Source organism: Myotis yumanensis, unplaced genomic scaffold (assembly GCF_028538775.1).
Source record: "Myotis yumanensis isolate MYYU_CA2020_CCGP unplaced genomic scaffold, mMyoYum1.0.hap1 SCAF_5, whole genome shotgun sequence".
Classification (NCBI taxonomy): domain Eukaryota; kingdom Metazoa; phylum Chordata; class Mammalia; order Chiroptera; family Vespertilionidae; genus Myotis; species Myotis yumanensis.
In genome coordinates this window covers 78357568-78374951 of record NW_027223756.1, presented here as the reverse complement: position 1 = coordinate 78374951, position 17384 = coordinate 78357568, and the positions used below count along the sequence as shown (strand labels likewise).

Sequence of the window (17384 nt, the reverse complement as noted above, 5' to 3'; positions counted from 1 at the left end):
CATTTGTGAAACAGGGGAGCTCATTTAATCCTGCCTTGGTCCTAGGAGCTTACAGATGGGGAAACTGAAGCCAGAAAGATGAGTTCTTGAACCCTTGGGCCCACTCCTCTCGGCCTCTGCCCTTCACGTCCTAAGGGCTCAGCCCTTGGTCTCGGGGTGCTACTCAGGGTCTCCAGAGAGGGGGCCGAGGGGCATCCCTCTGCAGCGGCAATACCCCCACCCGCTGCCTGGCTTGCGGGCTACCTCCCGCCCCAGCACTCGCCCATCCATCTTATCTAAAAATAATCAGGCTCCTTGGCAGACGGGTGCAGCGGGCAGACGCTGAGCTCAGCGTTATTGGCTCCAGTGGCCTGGATGAAGGGTGATCACGCCAGCTCCCTCTGCAGCCCCACACCCACCCAGGACCCAGGCTGAGGGGGGCCCAGGGCCTAGCCCAGCTGCACAGAACCCAGGACCCACCCATTTGTCTTTCAGGTCGAACAGAAAGGTGCTGGGAATCACAATCAAATGCCAGAGAGAGAGACTCGGCCCCCCATACCCGCTGCCCTGCCACACCCAGAGCTGAGAGCAATCGCGGTGTGACCGTAGGCCAGTCACCTACTCCTCTGAGCTGCAGTCTTCTCTTCTTTCAAATGGGTGTGAGCATCGCCCAGCCTGACTGGGTTGCCAGGAGGTGACAAGGGGATAATACATATGAAGCGCTTGGGCAGGCATGGTAATGTCCTCATTATTATTATCACTAGAGGCCCGATGCACGAAAATTCGTGCAAGGGTAGGCCTTCCTTCCCCCGGCTGCCGGCACCGGCTTTCCTCTGGCACCCAGGACCTGGGCTGGCTTCCCTCGGGCCACCCGCAGGCACCCGGGACCCGGCTGGCTTCCCTCCGGCCCCAGCTTCGTCAGGAAGGACGTCCGGAAGGACGTCTGGTCTAATTAGCATATTACCCTTTTATTATTATAGATTATTTTTTAAATCCCTAAGATGACTGCAGATATTGCTGTTCCCATTTTATATGCTCCCTCAAATCCTTAAGATAGCCACAACGCTGGCATTGTTACTGTACCCATTTTATAGGCAAGGAAAACAGGGTTAAAATGATGAAAAGGTCCCCACCCCACAGCACTTGTGCTCTGTGATGAGGGTCACAGTTGAGCCTGGGGCAATGTGGGGGTCAGGGGCGTTGTTAAAAATCCTTGTAACATTGGACTCCCCCCAAAACTCAATTAATAGCTTACTGTTGACCAGAAACCCTACTGATAACATAAACAGTCTGACACATACTTTGTCTGTTATATGTAGGATAGACTGTATTGTTACGATGAAGTAAGCTAAAGAAAAGGTTGTTCAAAAAGCATAAGGAACAGAAAACACATTTACAGTATTTACTGAAAAAAATTCCACGCAGACGTGGATCCATGCTCTTCAAGCCCATGTTGTTCAAGGGTCAACTGTGTTTCTTCCTTCGTCTGGGCAGGTGGCCAGACATCCACCACTGCGCGTGCGCCATCTGGCTTCTGGGATCAGACGCCGGGTTCCCATCCGTCTGGGAGCCTCCGAGGCGTGGTCGTGGCGAGGTCACTTCCCCTCTCGGGGCCTGTGTTCCCTCGGTGTTGTCATGGAGATAATAATAACGCGGATACTTCCTAAAACAGTCACGCGCTCCTGCTGCTTGCCTGGCACTGTGCTAGCGGCTTTGCACACGTTGTGTGTGGTACACCTACTGGCTGCCAAGATGGAGGGCGCCACAAACCGCACAGGAGGGGCCTGTGCGGGCCCCGTGCCTCAGTTTCCCATCCTGGAGTGGATGGATGGGGGCAGCTCCTTCTTGACTTGGCTTTGCAGCCCCAGCCGTGGCCGACTGGGCTGGACATGGCTGGGCAGCGGCCGAGGGGAGTGTGCCCGGCTCGGCCCTGAGCCCTGTAGCCACTTCCAGGTTGGGCAGCCAGCAGCCCCTCGGAGCTGGCCAGTCCCGCTTGGATGGCCCCACGGCTGGGCACGGTGGCCACTCCATTGGGAAGTGCCCAGCCCGGGCACTCATCCGCCGGGCTCTGGGCCTCGGGCACGGGACCCTCTTCCAGAACTGGTGCCCACAGGGACTCAGCAGGCAGCAGTGCCTGGCTGACACTCCGGAACGGGCATGTTTCCTGAGCACCGCCTCTGTGCTTGTGGCTTTGGAACCAGGCGGACCAGGCTGTGGGCCTCAGAAGCAATGCTGCCTCTCTCTCTGAGCCTTACTCTCTTCATCTGTGAAATGGGCACAACCCCGGCACCTCCCCTGAAGGCTGTTCATCGGGGAAAAGGTGATAATGCTACAATGAAGTGCCCGAAACAAAGGCTGGTGTGCAGTAAGTGCTGCATCAAACGGAGGAGGAGTCTCATTACTATTATTACCAGCTTTGTTGTTTGTGCCTTGGTGGTTCTGTATCCATTACAAGCGACTGCACGAGGCTATGGCTGGCTCTAGCTGGAGCCTTGTCTCATTGTTCATCCGCTCTGGGACCGCAGGCCAGCCGCACCACCTCTGTGAGCCTTGGTTTCCTCATCTGTAAAATGGGCAAGATAACAAACCCCACCTCCCGGGTTTGGTGAGTCACCCCGTTAGCTAATATGAAGTGTAAAACAGTTGCCATCCAATTGCCAATCAATACATGGTAAGTTTGGGGACAGATTAGAAACGATACTGTGTTTTTAATTTTTGTTTCTAATTGTTCACTGCTAGCATTTAGAGGGGCGATTGGATTTTTTGTGTGCATCCTGTATTTTGCAGCCTTGCTGAACTTACTTCTTAGTTCTAAAAGCTTTATTTTTTTTTAATTCCTTGGGATTTTCTATGTAGATCATGATGTCCTTTGCAAATAAAATAGAACCAGTTTTATTTCTTCCTTTCCAATCTGTAGGCCTCTGATTCCCTTTTCGTGCCTTATTGCACTGGCTAGGATCTCCAGAGCAATGTTAAAGAGCAGCGGGCAGCAGTCTGCCTCGCTCCTGAGCGTCAGGAACTCGCTCACGCCCTCACCACTAAGCCTGACGTTAGCTGTGGGTTTCTGCAGATCCCTTTGTTGGGTTGAAGAAGATCTCTTCCTTCTCCATCGCCCTGGGAAATATTTTTTAATTCAAATACGTGTAATTTCTTAATAATATGATGATGTACTTATTTGCTATCTCATTAAAATATTTTTACATTTAACTTTCAGATTGCAGTTAAGAGCATAGCATAAACTTTCACCATTTCTCAGTGTACAGCTCATTGGTGTTACCCACATCCACAATGTTGTATAACCGTCCGCACCATCCGTCTCCAGAACTTTCTCATTTTCCCAAACTGATGCTCTGTCTCCATTAAACACTAACACCTCCCCCCCAGCCCCTGGCTCTCACCATCTACCTTCTGTGTTGACTTGGACTCCCCTAGAGACCCCGTATGAGGGGAATCACGCAGTATCTGTCCTTCCGTGCCTGGTTTATCTCACTGAGCGTAATGCTCTCAGTCCCGTTCACGTTGTAGCCTGTGTCAGAATCTCCTTCCTTTTTACGATGCCATCTTCTCTCTAATCATCTCTGAAACCTCAGAACAGTTCTCCCCCACCTGCTGACCGCTTGCCTGTCATCTGGGTCAGCTTCGAGAGCTGTCTAGAAGGAGAGCCACTAGCCACATGCGACTTTGCATTTAAATGAAATGAACTGAAATGAAATTTTCAGGACACCAGTTGCACTGGTCGCCTTTCAATCCTCCACAGCCACACATACCAACTGGGACCGTGCTGAACACGCCGGCGTCACTGCCGGCTCTGCTGGGCGGAGCTGCCCTGGATGTTCCCCGGACAATCGGGGGAAGGAGAGGCCAGCGAGCTCCTCCTCCTCCATGTACTTGCACACCCAGCCCTGAAATGCACCGTCCTCCCGTCTCCACAGATGCACCCGCAGCAGATAACGCTAGAGGCTGGCTCCTGCCCCAGCCCCCGCCTCCAAGCGGGCAGCTTCCTGTGCCAAGTTCTCACCGTGATCAGAGCTTCCTGGTGCCGTCCAATTCAATCCACCCCATTGACGAAGTGGGTAAACTGAGGCCCAGCTCAGAGAGCGGGTTCCCAAAGGTGGTATCAGAAGCTGTCTGCCTAGCCTAGAGGTTCTGAACTGGGGTGGTTCTGGCTCCCAGGGCTGTGCTTGTCACAATGGGGTACTCCTGGCATCGAATGAGCGGGGGCCAGGGATGCTGCTCAGCACCCCACAGTGTCCAGGACAGCCCCCCACAGAGTGACCGGCCTGTATCTCAGCAGGGCCAAGGAGGGGCCCCTTGTCTAGATCCGTCCATCCTCAGTGGGGGCAAAAAATTGGTTCTTGGGGGTGGTATAAGAGGATTAGAGAATGTTGCTCTTTTGATGTATAGAATATAAATATATGTATAGATATAGATACGCTACATAAATAGGTATAATAATATCTATTTAATAGATATTAAAATTTCATGGGGTGAAGTGATTCGGGAAAAAAATGTCTAAAAGGCTCTGTAGGGGGAGGTGCTAATGGAAAAAAGGGTCAAATCCATTTGTACAGGGTTGTGAACGAGGAAAAGAAGGTGGGACAGAAAGCGTGTGTGACCTGCCAGGCCTAAACATGCTCTCTCCGGCCCTTTGCTGTGCGCTCCGGGCAAGTCCTTTATGCCTCTGCACCTGTTTCCTCATCCATGAATCGGAGCTAAACTGCATGACCTTTACCTCTCTCCTTTGACACTCAGTGTGTCCTGGGCACCAGATGCTCAGAGGACACAGCAGTGACCCACATGGACAAAGTCCCTGCCCTGGTGGCGCTGACGTCCCTAACGGGGGAGCAACAGGCCATGAACAAGTCACCACAGACACCAGGAGGACGATTTCAGGCTCTGCCAAGTGCAAGGAGGCCACACAACCCTGGGATGCGGGGGTGGGGGAGGTGGGGGGGGCGGGCGGACAGCCCTGGCACATGAGGGGCTGAGACCAGCTCCTGGGAAAGTTGACAAGGTCACTCCTTTTCAGACGGTACATCCGACAGTCACACTTAGCCGTCATCCCCTAGACCAGCGGTTCTCAACCTGGGGGTCGTGACCCCTTTGGGGGTTGAATGACCCTTTCACAGGGGTCGCCTAAATACATCCTGCATATCAGATATTTACATTATGATTCATAACAGTAGCAACATTACAGTTATGAAGTAGCAACAAAAATAATTTTATGGCTGGGGGGTCACCACAACATGAGGCACTGTATTAAAGGGTCGCGGCATTAGGAAGGTTGAGAACCACTGCTCTAGCCTGCGAGGCTCCAAGTGTCACTTCCATGGACTCATTTAAACTTCAAAACTCCCCCAGAAGAGACGTGATGATTGCGCCCATATTCCAGACGGGGAGACGGATACACCGACTCCCTGCAGCTGCCCTTGCCGGAGGCTGACAGCCCCGCTCACCCTCACAGCAAGGAAAACGGACGCAGCAGCCTGGTTCTGGTTGCTCCTCTTGTAAAAACATAACAATGAACATCTCTTTGAACTTTAACATTGCTTGTTCGTGACCTTTCTCCTGACCTTGTCGACCCCGCCCCGCACTGGTTTTCTGCAGTCAGCGCATTCAATCTGGCTCAGAATGTACTCTGTATAGCATGAGGACAACATGGACGGACAGGCTGTAAGAACCAAGGCAGGACGGCGGAAGCTGGTGAGCCGAAGCTTAGGCTGAGCTGGGGAATGCCTGTGGGGGTCCCCAGAGATGTGAATACACATCCCCTGAGTGTGGGGCTCCCTGGTCGAAAGGCATCGCTGCGGAGTTCTCCGGGCCGGTGTGGGCCTTCCAGAGCCTGTCAGACGCACTGGGGTCGTGAGGAAGAGGCGGCAGGTCACAGACTCATCTGAACGTGGGGCATCTTCTGGAAGCGACAGCTGTGCCCCAAATCCTGGGTTCGAGTCCCAGGTCTGGCACAGCCTGGCGTGGGAACTTGGGCTACTCGGGTCTCTCTCTCTCTGAGCCTCAGTTTTCCCCATCTGTAAAGTGGGCATTCTCAACTGTTCCCTGACTTTTTGGGTTTGAGGATTTTAGAGTTCAAGGAGGAGAGGGGCCAACCACAGACCAGGGGATAAAACCTGTTTGGGGAGAGCATTTTGCCAAACTCACAAGTTAAGTGATTTTGTCCTTCCTCTGCTCACAGCCTTCCAGGGCTCCCACCTCCCTCGGAGTAAGAGTCCCAGTCCTCCCCGTGGCCCACAAGGCCCTGCGTGATCTGCCCTCAGCCCGTCCCTCCCCACCCTCCCCTCTTCCCTCTCCCCCCCTTGTTCACTCGGCTCCAGTCACACAGGCCTCCCTGCCGTTCCTCCACACTCCGCACGGGGTCCTGCCCGAGGACCTTAGCACGGGCTGTTCCCTCTGCGCGGGACACTGTTCCCTCAGTATCCACCTGGCTCCTGCTCTCCCCTCATTCTGGAACCTTCCTCCAAGATGTCCTTAGAAAGACACACAGGCTCTCCGCACCAGGCACGGAGCACAGCTACGCGCACGCGCGCTGGTGTGAGTGAGAGCCTGGCCCTCGGCAGCAGCTGTATTTCAAGTGACATCCTCGTTTGGCTGGGGCCCAGGCCCGTGGGGGTGCTCATGTGCAGCTGGAATGTCACCGCCCCCTGCAGCCTTCTGCTCGAACAAACACATGCTCACGGCGACAATAGAAATGTAACCTGGATCCCGCTGACGGGACTGTACTGGCTGTTCTTTCCTGTCCGTGGCCACGAGCCCAACTGTGGTCTGTCCCAGCCCATGACGGAGGTGCTGCCGTGGCCTCTGCTGCTGCCCTCCTGTCCTGGGGTACCCGCCCCCTGCGCACCTGACGACCACTCTCATCCCCGTGGCTAAAACTCCCAGTTCGTAGCTGGGAGATCAAGGTGCCACCGGCATTCATGTCACAGATGTTTACTGACCAGCTACTGCTTGCCAGGCATCGGGAAAATGGCAGAGAGCCAAGGGAGGAGAGACAGACAGGAAAAGAACAAACAGGAGAAGGCTGAGATAATTTCAGACGTTTCTCCGTTCCACAGAGGCAGTGAAACTGGGTGAGGGGACAGAGAGAGGCTGTGGGGGTGGCTTTCAAAATAGAAGTCAGGCAGAACCTCTCTGAGGAGGTGACGTTAGTGCGGAGGACTGAGGAATGGACAGAAGCCAGCCATGGGCAGAGCTGGGGCAGATGGTGTCGCAAGTGCAAAGGTCCTGGGGCAGGAATAAACATGGGATGTTTGAAGAACATGGTGAGCAAAGGGGATCAAAGAGGAGAGAGGCTGGGCCATCAGGGCCACGAGGGCTGTGGTGAGAAGCTTGGGTGTTATTCTCAAGCACGATGAGGAGTGACAGGACGTGACTTGTGTTATATTTTTAAATGTCTGGCTATGAGGATGTGGAGAAAGTGGAACCCTCATGTACTATTGATGGGCATGGAAAATGGTGCGACCACTGTGGGAAACAGCTTGGAGGTTGCTCAAAAACTTAAACATTGAGCCCTAGCCGGGTAGCTCAGTTGGTTAAGAGCCTCATCCCGCTATGTCAAGGTTATGGGTTCGATCCCCAGTCAGGGCATATACAAGAATCAACCAATGATGCATGCATAGGTGGAACACAAATCGATGTCTCTCTCTCCCTCTCTCTCTCTCTCTCAAAACCAAATACATAAAATAAAATAAAACACTTAAAGTTAGACATAGAATTTCCCTATGACCCAACTATTCCATTCCTATGTACAAACATCAAAGAATTGAAAACAGGGACTCAGACAGGTATTTGCACACCTATATTCATAGCAGCATTTTCCATAACAGCCAGAAATTGGAAGCAACCCGTGTCCATCGACAGATGAGTGGATAAACACAATGAGGTCCATCCAGACAGTGGAATATTATTCAGCCTTAAAAAGGAAGGACATCCTGACACCTGCTACAAGGTGGATGAGCCTGGAGGACACTGGGCTCAGTGACATAAGCCAGACACAAAAGGACAGATACTGTGTGATTCCACTCCCAGGGGGTCCCTAGGGGAGTCACATTCACAGATCCATAGGGAAGTAGACGGTGGGAGCCAGGGGCTGGGAGAGGGGGGTGGAGAGGTAGTGTTTAATGGGGACAGAATTTCAGTTTAGGAAAACGAGCAAGTTCTGAGGATGTATGGTGGGGACAGTTGCACAACAAGGTAAATGCACTCAACGTCACTGAACTATACACTTAAAAGTGGTTAAGCTGGTGAATTTTATTATATATATATTTTACCAACACACACACACACACACACACACACACACACACACAGTCTCTGGCTGTGAGTGAATTCTGGATTCTTGGGTGCTGGGAGGGCACGGAGGAGGTGTGGGCAGCGTCCCAGCCGGCATAAGAACCTGGCCCCGGGTTTAATCTTTGGGATGTAGAAAGTACAGGACTTGCTGAAACGATAATTACACGTATCTAAAACCTGGCAGGATGCAGGGGAGCCTAGTGTTCCCACTGGGGCCCAGCGGCTTGTCTGCTGGACCAGCACCGGCTGCCATGGAGCGCTCACCTGGTTTCTTTTCCAGCCTTCGCGGCCTTCCAAGTGTAGCTGGCTTTGCTGGGCTGCCACGTCGGCCTCCCAGCGGCCAGCCAGCTGGAGAGAGAGCCAAAGCCAGGCCCTGGAATTCCCAGCTCCCCGTGTCACCAGCCATTTTTAAACATTCGCCGGCGAAGGTTCACCGTGCTTTGTCCTGGAAGGCCTCTGTCCACGTGACCTGGCCTTCCTCCTCCCGCCACGCTCCTCCGGCACCTTCCCTGCCCCTCTCCCGCTCAGGCAAACTCTCGCCACCGTTCCCGGCCCATTTAACACCTTTTCCGGAACACCTTCCCTCGGCCCCTTTTCCAAACCTTTGTCCTAGTCCCCATCACACTAGACTGAGTTTGGGTCTATAACTGTATGAAAGTCCAAACCCTTCCCCGGGGCCCACACGGCCCTGTATGACCTGCTCCTCACCAGCTCCCTCTCGCCCGCTTGCTCCCTCTGCGGCTCCTCACTGTTCCTCCGGCACACCGGGCTCGGCCCTGCCCCAGGGCCCTTGCACATGCTGTTCCTCTACCTGGCATGCCTTTCCTGCAGATGCTTGTCAGGCTCACTCCCTCCCTTATTCAGGCGTCTGCTCAAACGTGGTTTGATGTGTCCACAGGGCCAGACTCTGGATCTGAGCTCCACGTTGGAGACGTTCAGTAATTGACCTCCTCGTGTCCCTCCCCAGAAAGGTGAGAGCAGGTTCCGCGCATGCCCAGCCATGTCACCAAGCGCTGGTGTCCCTGAGCCTCCACCCCCATCCGGCCCCAGTGTCTGTGCAAACCCAGGCCCAAGGGGAAGCCGTGGTTCTTTCATTCAACACGTGCACTGAGCGCCCGTGTGTGCCAGGCTCTGTGCTAGGCTCGGGGCACAGCCAGCCCAGACAGACACAAGTCCCGCCCCGAGGCTCACAGGCCTGGGTTCCCCCAACCCCGGGGAGGCCAGGGCGGAGCTCGCACGCAGGCCTGGGCCGCCGGGCCGCCTTCCCCGTGGTGAGGCCGGAAGCCCCGCACCGAAATGCCCGGGAGGCAAGGAGCTTCCTGGAGACACGCATCCTGCCGGCAGCAGCGAGGCCCGGGCAGCCGTGCAGCCTCCCAGACCTTCGGCCTCGGGGTGAGCGGCTCCGGGGCTGCGTACAGGCCCGCGGGGGAGCAGCTGCCGGACGCGGAGCACCGACAGGCCGCCCCACCGACCGGACGCCCGCCTGCTCCCGTCCTTCCGGACCCGCCGGCTCCGAGTCTGGACCACACTTTCCATCTCCCTCTCCCGCCTCCGGCCCTGGGCCCGAGCCAACCTGCCTGGGAGTCACTTTCAAAGAAAAGTTTCTTTTTCTTCCCACCGCCGGCGGGCTCCCGCCTGCTTGTGGCCTGGCCGTCCCCACGGGCTCCGGACACCTCGGGCCAGGGGTCAGGCCGTGGCCACGCACCCCCCCGGGGCCGGAGCCGGGGCTGCCCACCGGGCCGGGGCTGCCCTCGGGGGGCCGGGCTTGGCCAGCGTGTGTCGGGGTGTCCGGCCAGCAGCGGCCGGCCCCGCGGACACAGGGCCCACGGCGAGGCTGCAGGCCCCGGCTCGCCCGCCCCGCCGCTCTTGGCAGCCGTGCCTCTGACATCACCCTGCGGCGGCCATTTTCCCTCCCGGCGGCTCCACAGGCTCTGGGCCGGCGGCCATTTTGTGCGGCGGTGGCGCGGGCACAGCCAGGGGGGCCGGGCGGGCGGGGCGAGGGGGCTCCCGGCGGCCCACGGCCCGCCCCCCGCCGCCTCCCCGGGGGGGACAAGCGTGTGTGCCCGCCGGCCGTGCCGCTGCGGCCTGGAGCCCGTCGCTGCCGTCCGGCGCGAACCAGACCCTCGGGTGGCACCGAGGATGCGGAAAACAAGGTTAAAAATACCCACGCGCCCCCCCCCCCCCCCCTCCGTGCCCAATGTGTCAGCACCGGGAGGGGCCGCCCAAAATAACTCCTGTTTACATTTGGAGCAAATTCTTGGCGCAGCCGCGGCCTCCCCGCCGCCCAGCGGGCCCGGCTCAGCGCCAGGAGCAGCGGCCCGGGGCCTGGGGCCGCGTGTGCCACGGGCTCCGCTCACATGTGCGGCCACGGGGGGGGGCGGTGTGGAGGGGGGACCGGAAGCCACGGTGCCCGCAGTGGCCGCGGCGGCGGAAGCGGAACCGCCGGCCTCTGCCCAGCTCCCCGTCCTGACGTTCCGGGGGTCAGGTCACTGGCCAGCGGCCCCAGGAGGCCGCAGCCGGTCACGGCCACGGCCACGGGGGCGGGGGGGGCGGGCAGGGCTCCGGGCAGCGGTGCGGCCTGGCTTCGGGCAAGCCCTGCCTCCGGGCCTGGCATCGCAGGGGGGTCCCAGCCCCATTTCGCTTGAGGGGCAGGGGGAGTGATGCACGGCCACCCGCTCCGTGCCTCGGTTTCTCTCTCTGCAGAAAGCACACACCTGAGCTCGCTGGACGCTTCACCGGGGGAGACGCAGGGTCCGGGAGGATGGGGGGTTGGAGCCTGGCTGCTGGGGTCCCCGTGCCCACGTGGTTAACCGGCCGCCTCGTACGGGGAGGCTGACACTAGAGGGCCCAGCCCCCCGACCCCGCTCCGGGAGCAGGGCAGTCAGTGCTCGGTAATGAATGCCTGCGCATGGCGGGCATCAGAGGCAGGAAGACCAGTGCGGTTCTCAGCAGAACCGGGCACACAGTAGGTACCAGCACATGCTCACTGGAAGGATCCCCTGGACCAGTCTGATAAGGCCTGGCATACCATATGTGCAAAATAAATGCGTGTGGGACAAAGGAATCTGAGGAACAAGGGAAAAATCGGGGGATATTCAGAGGGAAAGACCAGGTTTAGGGAGATGTAGACTCCAAGCAATGGTGACATAAGGGATTTCTGACAACAGGCCCAGGCACTGCCCATCTCCGTCCCCGTGGTCCTTTGAGAATCAGCAGAATCCTCTTTTGAGAAGGTCCTGGATATCAAAGGGAAGGAGTTGTGGCGGGAGGAGCCCGAGGAAGGGACGGGAACCTGGCCTGGGGGAGGAGGAAGACTTCCTGAAGGAGGGGACATTCGAGTTGGGGCACTGATGTATAAGTAGGAGTTTGCCAGGCACAGAATGGGCTTGTGGGGGGAGAGACTAGTGTATGAAAATAATAGTAACAATCACTTTCATTTCTTGAGCACTTATATGCCAGACCTACACACAATCCCGGGACCTACATACAGAGCCACAGCGGGGCAGATGAAGCCCTGTGGAAGTTAAGCAATTGGTCTGAGTGCGTACAGAGACAGCTGCCTCGCTAATGTGTCTGGGTCTGACAGACTGAGAGGTGCACAAAGGTCTGAGGTGGGGCCAGCTCCAGCACTTCTACTGGGCAGGCGAGGCCAGGCCTGCTTCCCCAGAGCCAGATGGGGGGCTGCAGTTCGTTCCTATGCCGAAGGGCTTGGATACAGAAGGAGCCCAATTAACCTGGAAGCCCCCAGGAATCTGCTTTCTCCTCTTCTGCCAATGCCAAAGGAAAACTGGGGCGGGGGGTGGGGGGCAGTGGCCTCCCTCAAATGTCTCCCCAGTACCCCAGGAAGATGGTCTGCAGGCTGGCCAGATAAACCCTTGCAGCTTTTTCCCGGATGTCCAGAGATTCCTACTGACCCAGCCATGTGCCCATTTCATGGATTTGGAAACTGAGGCACAATGAACATCTTGGAGCCGGGCCATCTGTTCTTCTTGTTTCTTGGGTATAAGAACCATGTGGCAAGGGTGCTCATGCCTTTCTTTGTCCCTGATTGGCTGTGTGACTCCGGGCCAGTCTCTGGCTCTCTCTGGGTCTTAGTTTCCCCAGCTGTCCCATGGGACTGAGACTGCAAAACGCCAGCCTAGACACCTTTCTGAGCAGGAATCTGGTTCGGTACCATAGGGGCTCTGTGGGTGTGGTCCCCATTTTACAGGAACAAAACGGGCTCAGAGAGGGAAGTCAGTCACCCAGTGAGTATTGTGTGTTCCCATGCCAGGGAGCTACCTCCCCGCCAGCCTCCTGCCTTATTGCTGCTAATCACTGAATTGGCACCTACTGTTTGCTAGATGAACAATTACAGACTCTCACTCCTACTCCACAGAGGGGAACACAGAGGCACAGGGTGGGGCAGCAGCTGGCCCAAGTCCACCTGGCAAGACTGGGAATAAAAATGGGAAAACAGTGCCTGTGCAGGTGAGACACCCAGCTCAGGGCTGGGCAGCTGGCAGTTGCCCATCCGGCCTGCCCAGAGTCCCGCAGGCGGCCTGGGCACCACATCCCGACTTGCCCGCTAACAGCGTTCTGATTCCAGGAGTGTCCCTGGGTGTGTCTGGGGTGCCATGTCCTTGCTTTGCTCCTTCCCTTCTTGCATATTCCCAGGCAGGTGCTGCTACAGACGGAGGCAGGGGCCAGAGGCAGGAGGGCAGTGCCAGCCTCAGAAGGAGTTGCATGAATCGAGTGACTAACTTGCACGTTCCCACTAGGGCCAGGCTGACAATCGCAATGGATTCTCAGACCTCTGAAATCTGCCTCTGCCCGGCAGGCCCCCATCATCACTGGCCTGAATCAGGGCAGGGCCTCAGCCTGTCTCTGAACTGCCATCCCCGCCCCCTAGAGTCCACCCTTTCGGCTGTGGCTAGAGGGCGCCTGTGAGTCCCTTCTGCCCAAGGCCTTCCAGGCGCCCACTTCCCTCCAGGTAAGAGCCCCAGTCCTCCCTGGCCCCTTCACCTCTCTACCCTCACATAACTTCCTCTGTCCCCCTTGCTCACTCTGCTCCAGCCACAGGGGCTTCCTCGCTGTTCCTCCAATATGTCAAGATGGATTCTGCCCCAGGGCCTTTGCATGGGCTGTGCCCTCTGCCTGGAATGTCCTTCTCCTAGTTCTTCACACAACTGCTTCCTCCTCACCCCTCAACTCTCAGCTCAAATGTCAAATCCGCAGACAGACCTCCCCCAAAATAGGCCCCTACTCTGTTCCCTTGCCTTCCTTTATATTTCTCCGTATCCCTTCTGAACTGGTATTAGTTTCTTATTCTTTGTTTGTTTCTTGCTCTTTGTCCGTGTCCCACAACAGACTTTGCGCCCCATGAGGGCTGGGTTTTTGTCTGTGGAGTTCACGGTGGTGTCCCCAGGACCTAGAAAAGTGCTTGGCACAGTAATTGCTTAATAAATATTTATTGACAACAAAGTAGTGCTATTGGCTGAGCGCTGAGCATGTGTGCGCAGTGCTGTCCTAACCCCTCTGCGTGGTTTCACTCGTGTCTCCTTCAGCAGCCCCATGAGGAAGGAGTATTTACAGATGGGGAAACTGAGGCCCAGAGAGGGATGCCACTTGCCTGAGGTCACATGGTGAGCAGCTGGCAGGGGCAAGACCCCCCACTATGCCCCACTGCCTTTCTTCACTGGCATCTCCCATCGCCCAGATGGGGAAACTGATACTCAGGGAGAGGAGGGATTAACTGAGCATCAGAGCAAGAGTGGACCAAGCCAGGACTTTGTGCCCTACTCGACCAACGCACTGCCTGTGGGCAAAAATAGTGTGACAATAAACAACATCAATGACAATAATAATAATGATGACAATGATGGCATCGATGAGCACAGAGTTGGCCAGCGTTTATGCAGGGCTCTAATAGGGAGACTCGGGGGACCCGGGTCCCTTTAAGAGCCTCCCCTTCCCCAGCTGGGCCCTGGCCCGCCTCCCTTTATGTAAGCAGGCCAGCTGCCCTTGCATAACCTGATTACATAAGAAAGCAGGGAACAGGCTTGTCCATCCGGCAGCAACCTGTCCCAGCAACCTGTCCCGGACTGTCTGTGGGGCTGGCCTAATGCGCAGGAGAGCCGTGGCCACCCAGAGTGGCCACTAGGTGCAGCTCAGCCCCGGGGATGCCCTGACCCCCAGACACAGCACCCTCTGGGCGGGAGAAAGTGAAAGGCTTCTAGTGTGTGCAAGTGGACAGGGCTATTCCCATTGCTCTGACGGTGAAACTGAGGCCCAGAGAAGGCAAGCAAGCAGCATGGAGCTGCACAGCCCAGTGTGGAGGGTGGAGGTGGCAGAGTTGGGGTGAAATCGGCCGTGTAGCCTCAGCCCGAGCCTTACTCTCTCTAAAACAGGGCTGCAAATAGGACCTTTCTCAGCAAGGCCTGGTGTGCAACAGGCCCTCAATAGTGGAACCTTAACCTTGGTGCTGGGCCCTGCTCGAACACCGTTTTAATTCTGTCAGCTGGCTTCATCCTTGCTGGTGGAACTCATTCTACACTTGAGGAAACCGAGGCACGGAGGAAGGCGAAGTGAACGCCCTGTCACAGGGCAGGCGAATGCTGCTCACAAGATGCCCAGGCAGCAGGTGCTGTATCATTGCACAATGGGTACGGGGAGAATGCCGACTGTGTACCAAGTCCTGGCCCAGATACTATTCTATCTGCCCCCAAAACCCTGAGGGTGGGCACAAGGACACCCAGACACAGATGAGGAAACCCAGGCACAGAGGGGAGAAGGGATGCCCGAGGTCAAGCCCAAGCCCTGCCATGCGCGCACCGTCTTCTCCCCTAGCAGGCGTCCCCTGCCTGGGGTCCACCCTCTGACCGAGGTGGCTGAGGGTACCTGGGTATGGTGCCCTCCTCCCCACCACGCACATTAATGCTTCCCTCTTTGGGAGGTGTGGGGCTGGGGAGTGGAGGCGGTCCCTCTCCTCCCCCTTCTCTCTGGATGCTGGCCCTTTAAGGCAGCAGGCAGCCAGGGCTTGTCCTGGGGTGACCCCAAGGGGCGGGTGTGGTCAGGAACAAGGGGCCCATTCAGCTGCTGCTGCTGCCTCCGGGCAGCCCACAGGCTGGCCTGGGGTGGGAGGCAGGGAGGAGACTGACAAAGGCAGGGAGAGACTAGGGGTGGGAAGAGCAGAGACAGAGACTCAGAGAGAAACAAAGAGACAGAGAGACCCAGAGACAGAGAGACAGACAGAGGAACAGCTGCCCAGGCTGCACCTCTGCCTCTCTGGTTCCCCCCAGGTTGAGGGTCTGAGGCTCGCCCAACCCCTAGTTAGGCTCCAGCCCCCAAAGGTGTTCCTTGTCCAGCTGAAGTCTAGGCCCAAACGGGGACTCCAGGGACATCCGGGGAGGCACCCCAAGCAGCCCCTTCCTGGGGGAATATTGTGGGCCGTCAGAGATGCCGGACCTGGGTTCGAATATTGACTGCTTTTTAGCTGTGCAATCTTGGGCCAGTGGCTTTGCCTCTCTGGGCCTTAATTTCCCCATCTGTTAAATGCAGTTAATGATAATCCCCACCGCGGTGGAATTAAGGTGAAATAAAACGGTGCACATAATTCCTGACATTTACTGAGGGTTTAACTAGGTAAGCCCTCAATATGCCTGCAGTTCCCCTGTAAGCGCCCCCCGCACCCAAAACACACACGCAGACAACCCCTGCCTCCTGCCAGATGTCACCATCTATTAGAGTTACTGCCTTCAACTAAGGACCTACTAAGCGCACACGGCCCCACAACAACCTCTGGAAACACAGCCAGGGTCCATGTCCCACATCCAGTGAACAACAGACATTTACTAGGGATTAAATAAAGTCTCCACTCTTGTTCCAGGTTCTCACAGCCACATATCCCCACCATCTGCTCTCAAACACCGGGAACCACACGGGGGCTCCCATCCAGCTGGCTGCCCCACGACCGCTTCAGCCAGAGACACTAAAACCCACCTCCTTCCCCCTCTGAAGGCATCTTTTCTGGAATATTCTGCTCAGTCACCAATGTCTGAGGACAGGCTTATTCAACTCTGACCTGAACTTCCTGGATCCCCGACTCAGAATTCTAGAACTTGCCCCCTGGATGTTCTAGAAACCAGCTCAAGACAATCCCAGAGTCTGACCTTGGGCGCACAAAAACTCAGCGTAAGGAATTCTGCAACCAGCCGTCAATGGTCCAGAACACACTTGAGGGTTTCGTGGATATTAGTAAGACCAATATCAGAGTCTCGTGAACCCTGCTTGGGAGGTCTGAGAGCTGTTCCCAGCTGCTGTGAAGATTCTCTGTGAAGAATGCTAGAACCCACCCCAGGAGGGTCTGGAACCCAACTCACAAAACTCTGGAGCTTGGCCGTGGGTAAGCAAAAATTCTGGACCCTGCTCCTGGATGGCCAAGAATACACTTGAGGAATTCTAGATCAAGGAACCAGCTTGCGGGATTCTGCACCGTTTCTTGGGTGGCAAAATAACCTAGCTTCGGAGAACTCCAAGGCTTCCCCCTTAGCGCAGTGGTTCTCGCTGGGGTGATACTGCTCCCCAAGGAGCGGGGTGATGTCTGGAGATATTTTTGGTGGTTAGTGTTGGAGGATGCTCCTGACATCAAGGTAGGAATGCTGCTTACCCCCCGCCCCCACAGTGCCCAGGACAGCCCCCCACGGGGTCCGCAGTGCTGATGACGGAAAGCCCCAGGTGAGACCTTCTAGAACCCACTCCTTGCATCCCCATAACTTGGGAGCTCTGAGATCTGCCTGGGAATACTCTAGAATTCAGATGTTCTAGAACTGAGCTGCCCAGCACGCCATACGTCAGACTGAATGCCTGAAATGTGCCAGCTGGAATGGAAATGTGAGCGTGGAACACATGTCGAATTTCACAGGCTCGGGACAAAAAAAGAATGTAAAACATCTCAGTAACTGCTTCACATCGATTATGTGTCAAAATGGCACGATTTTGGATGTCCTGGGTTAAATAGAAGAAATTGTGAAAATTAATTTCCCCCGTAGGTTGACACCTGTAAGTATTAGATACCAGGAAAATGTTTAATTATGTGGTCCATAATTTATGTATTTCTACTG

At 56.2% G+C, this 17384-nt stretch overlaps 1 protein-coding gene across 4 annotated transcripts in view; it reads right to left on the bottom strand.

Moving 5' to 3' along the window:
* Window positions 1-17384, bottom strand: part of NFIC (nuclear factor I C) — a 61342-nt gene that overhangs the window by 26924 nt on the left and 17034 nt on the right. The gene's annotated exons all lie outside the window — the stretch shown is intronic.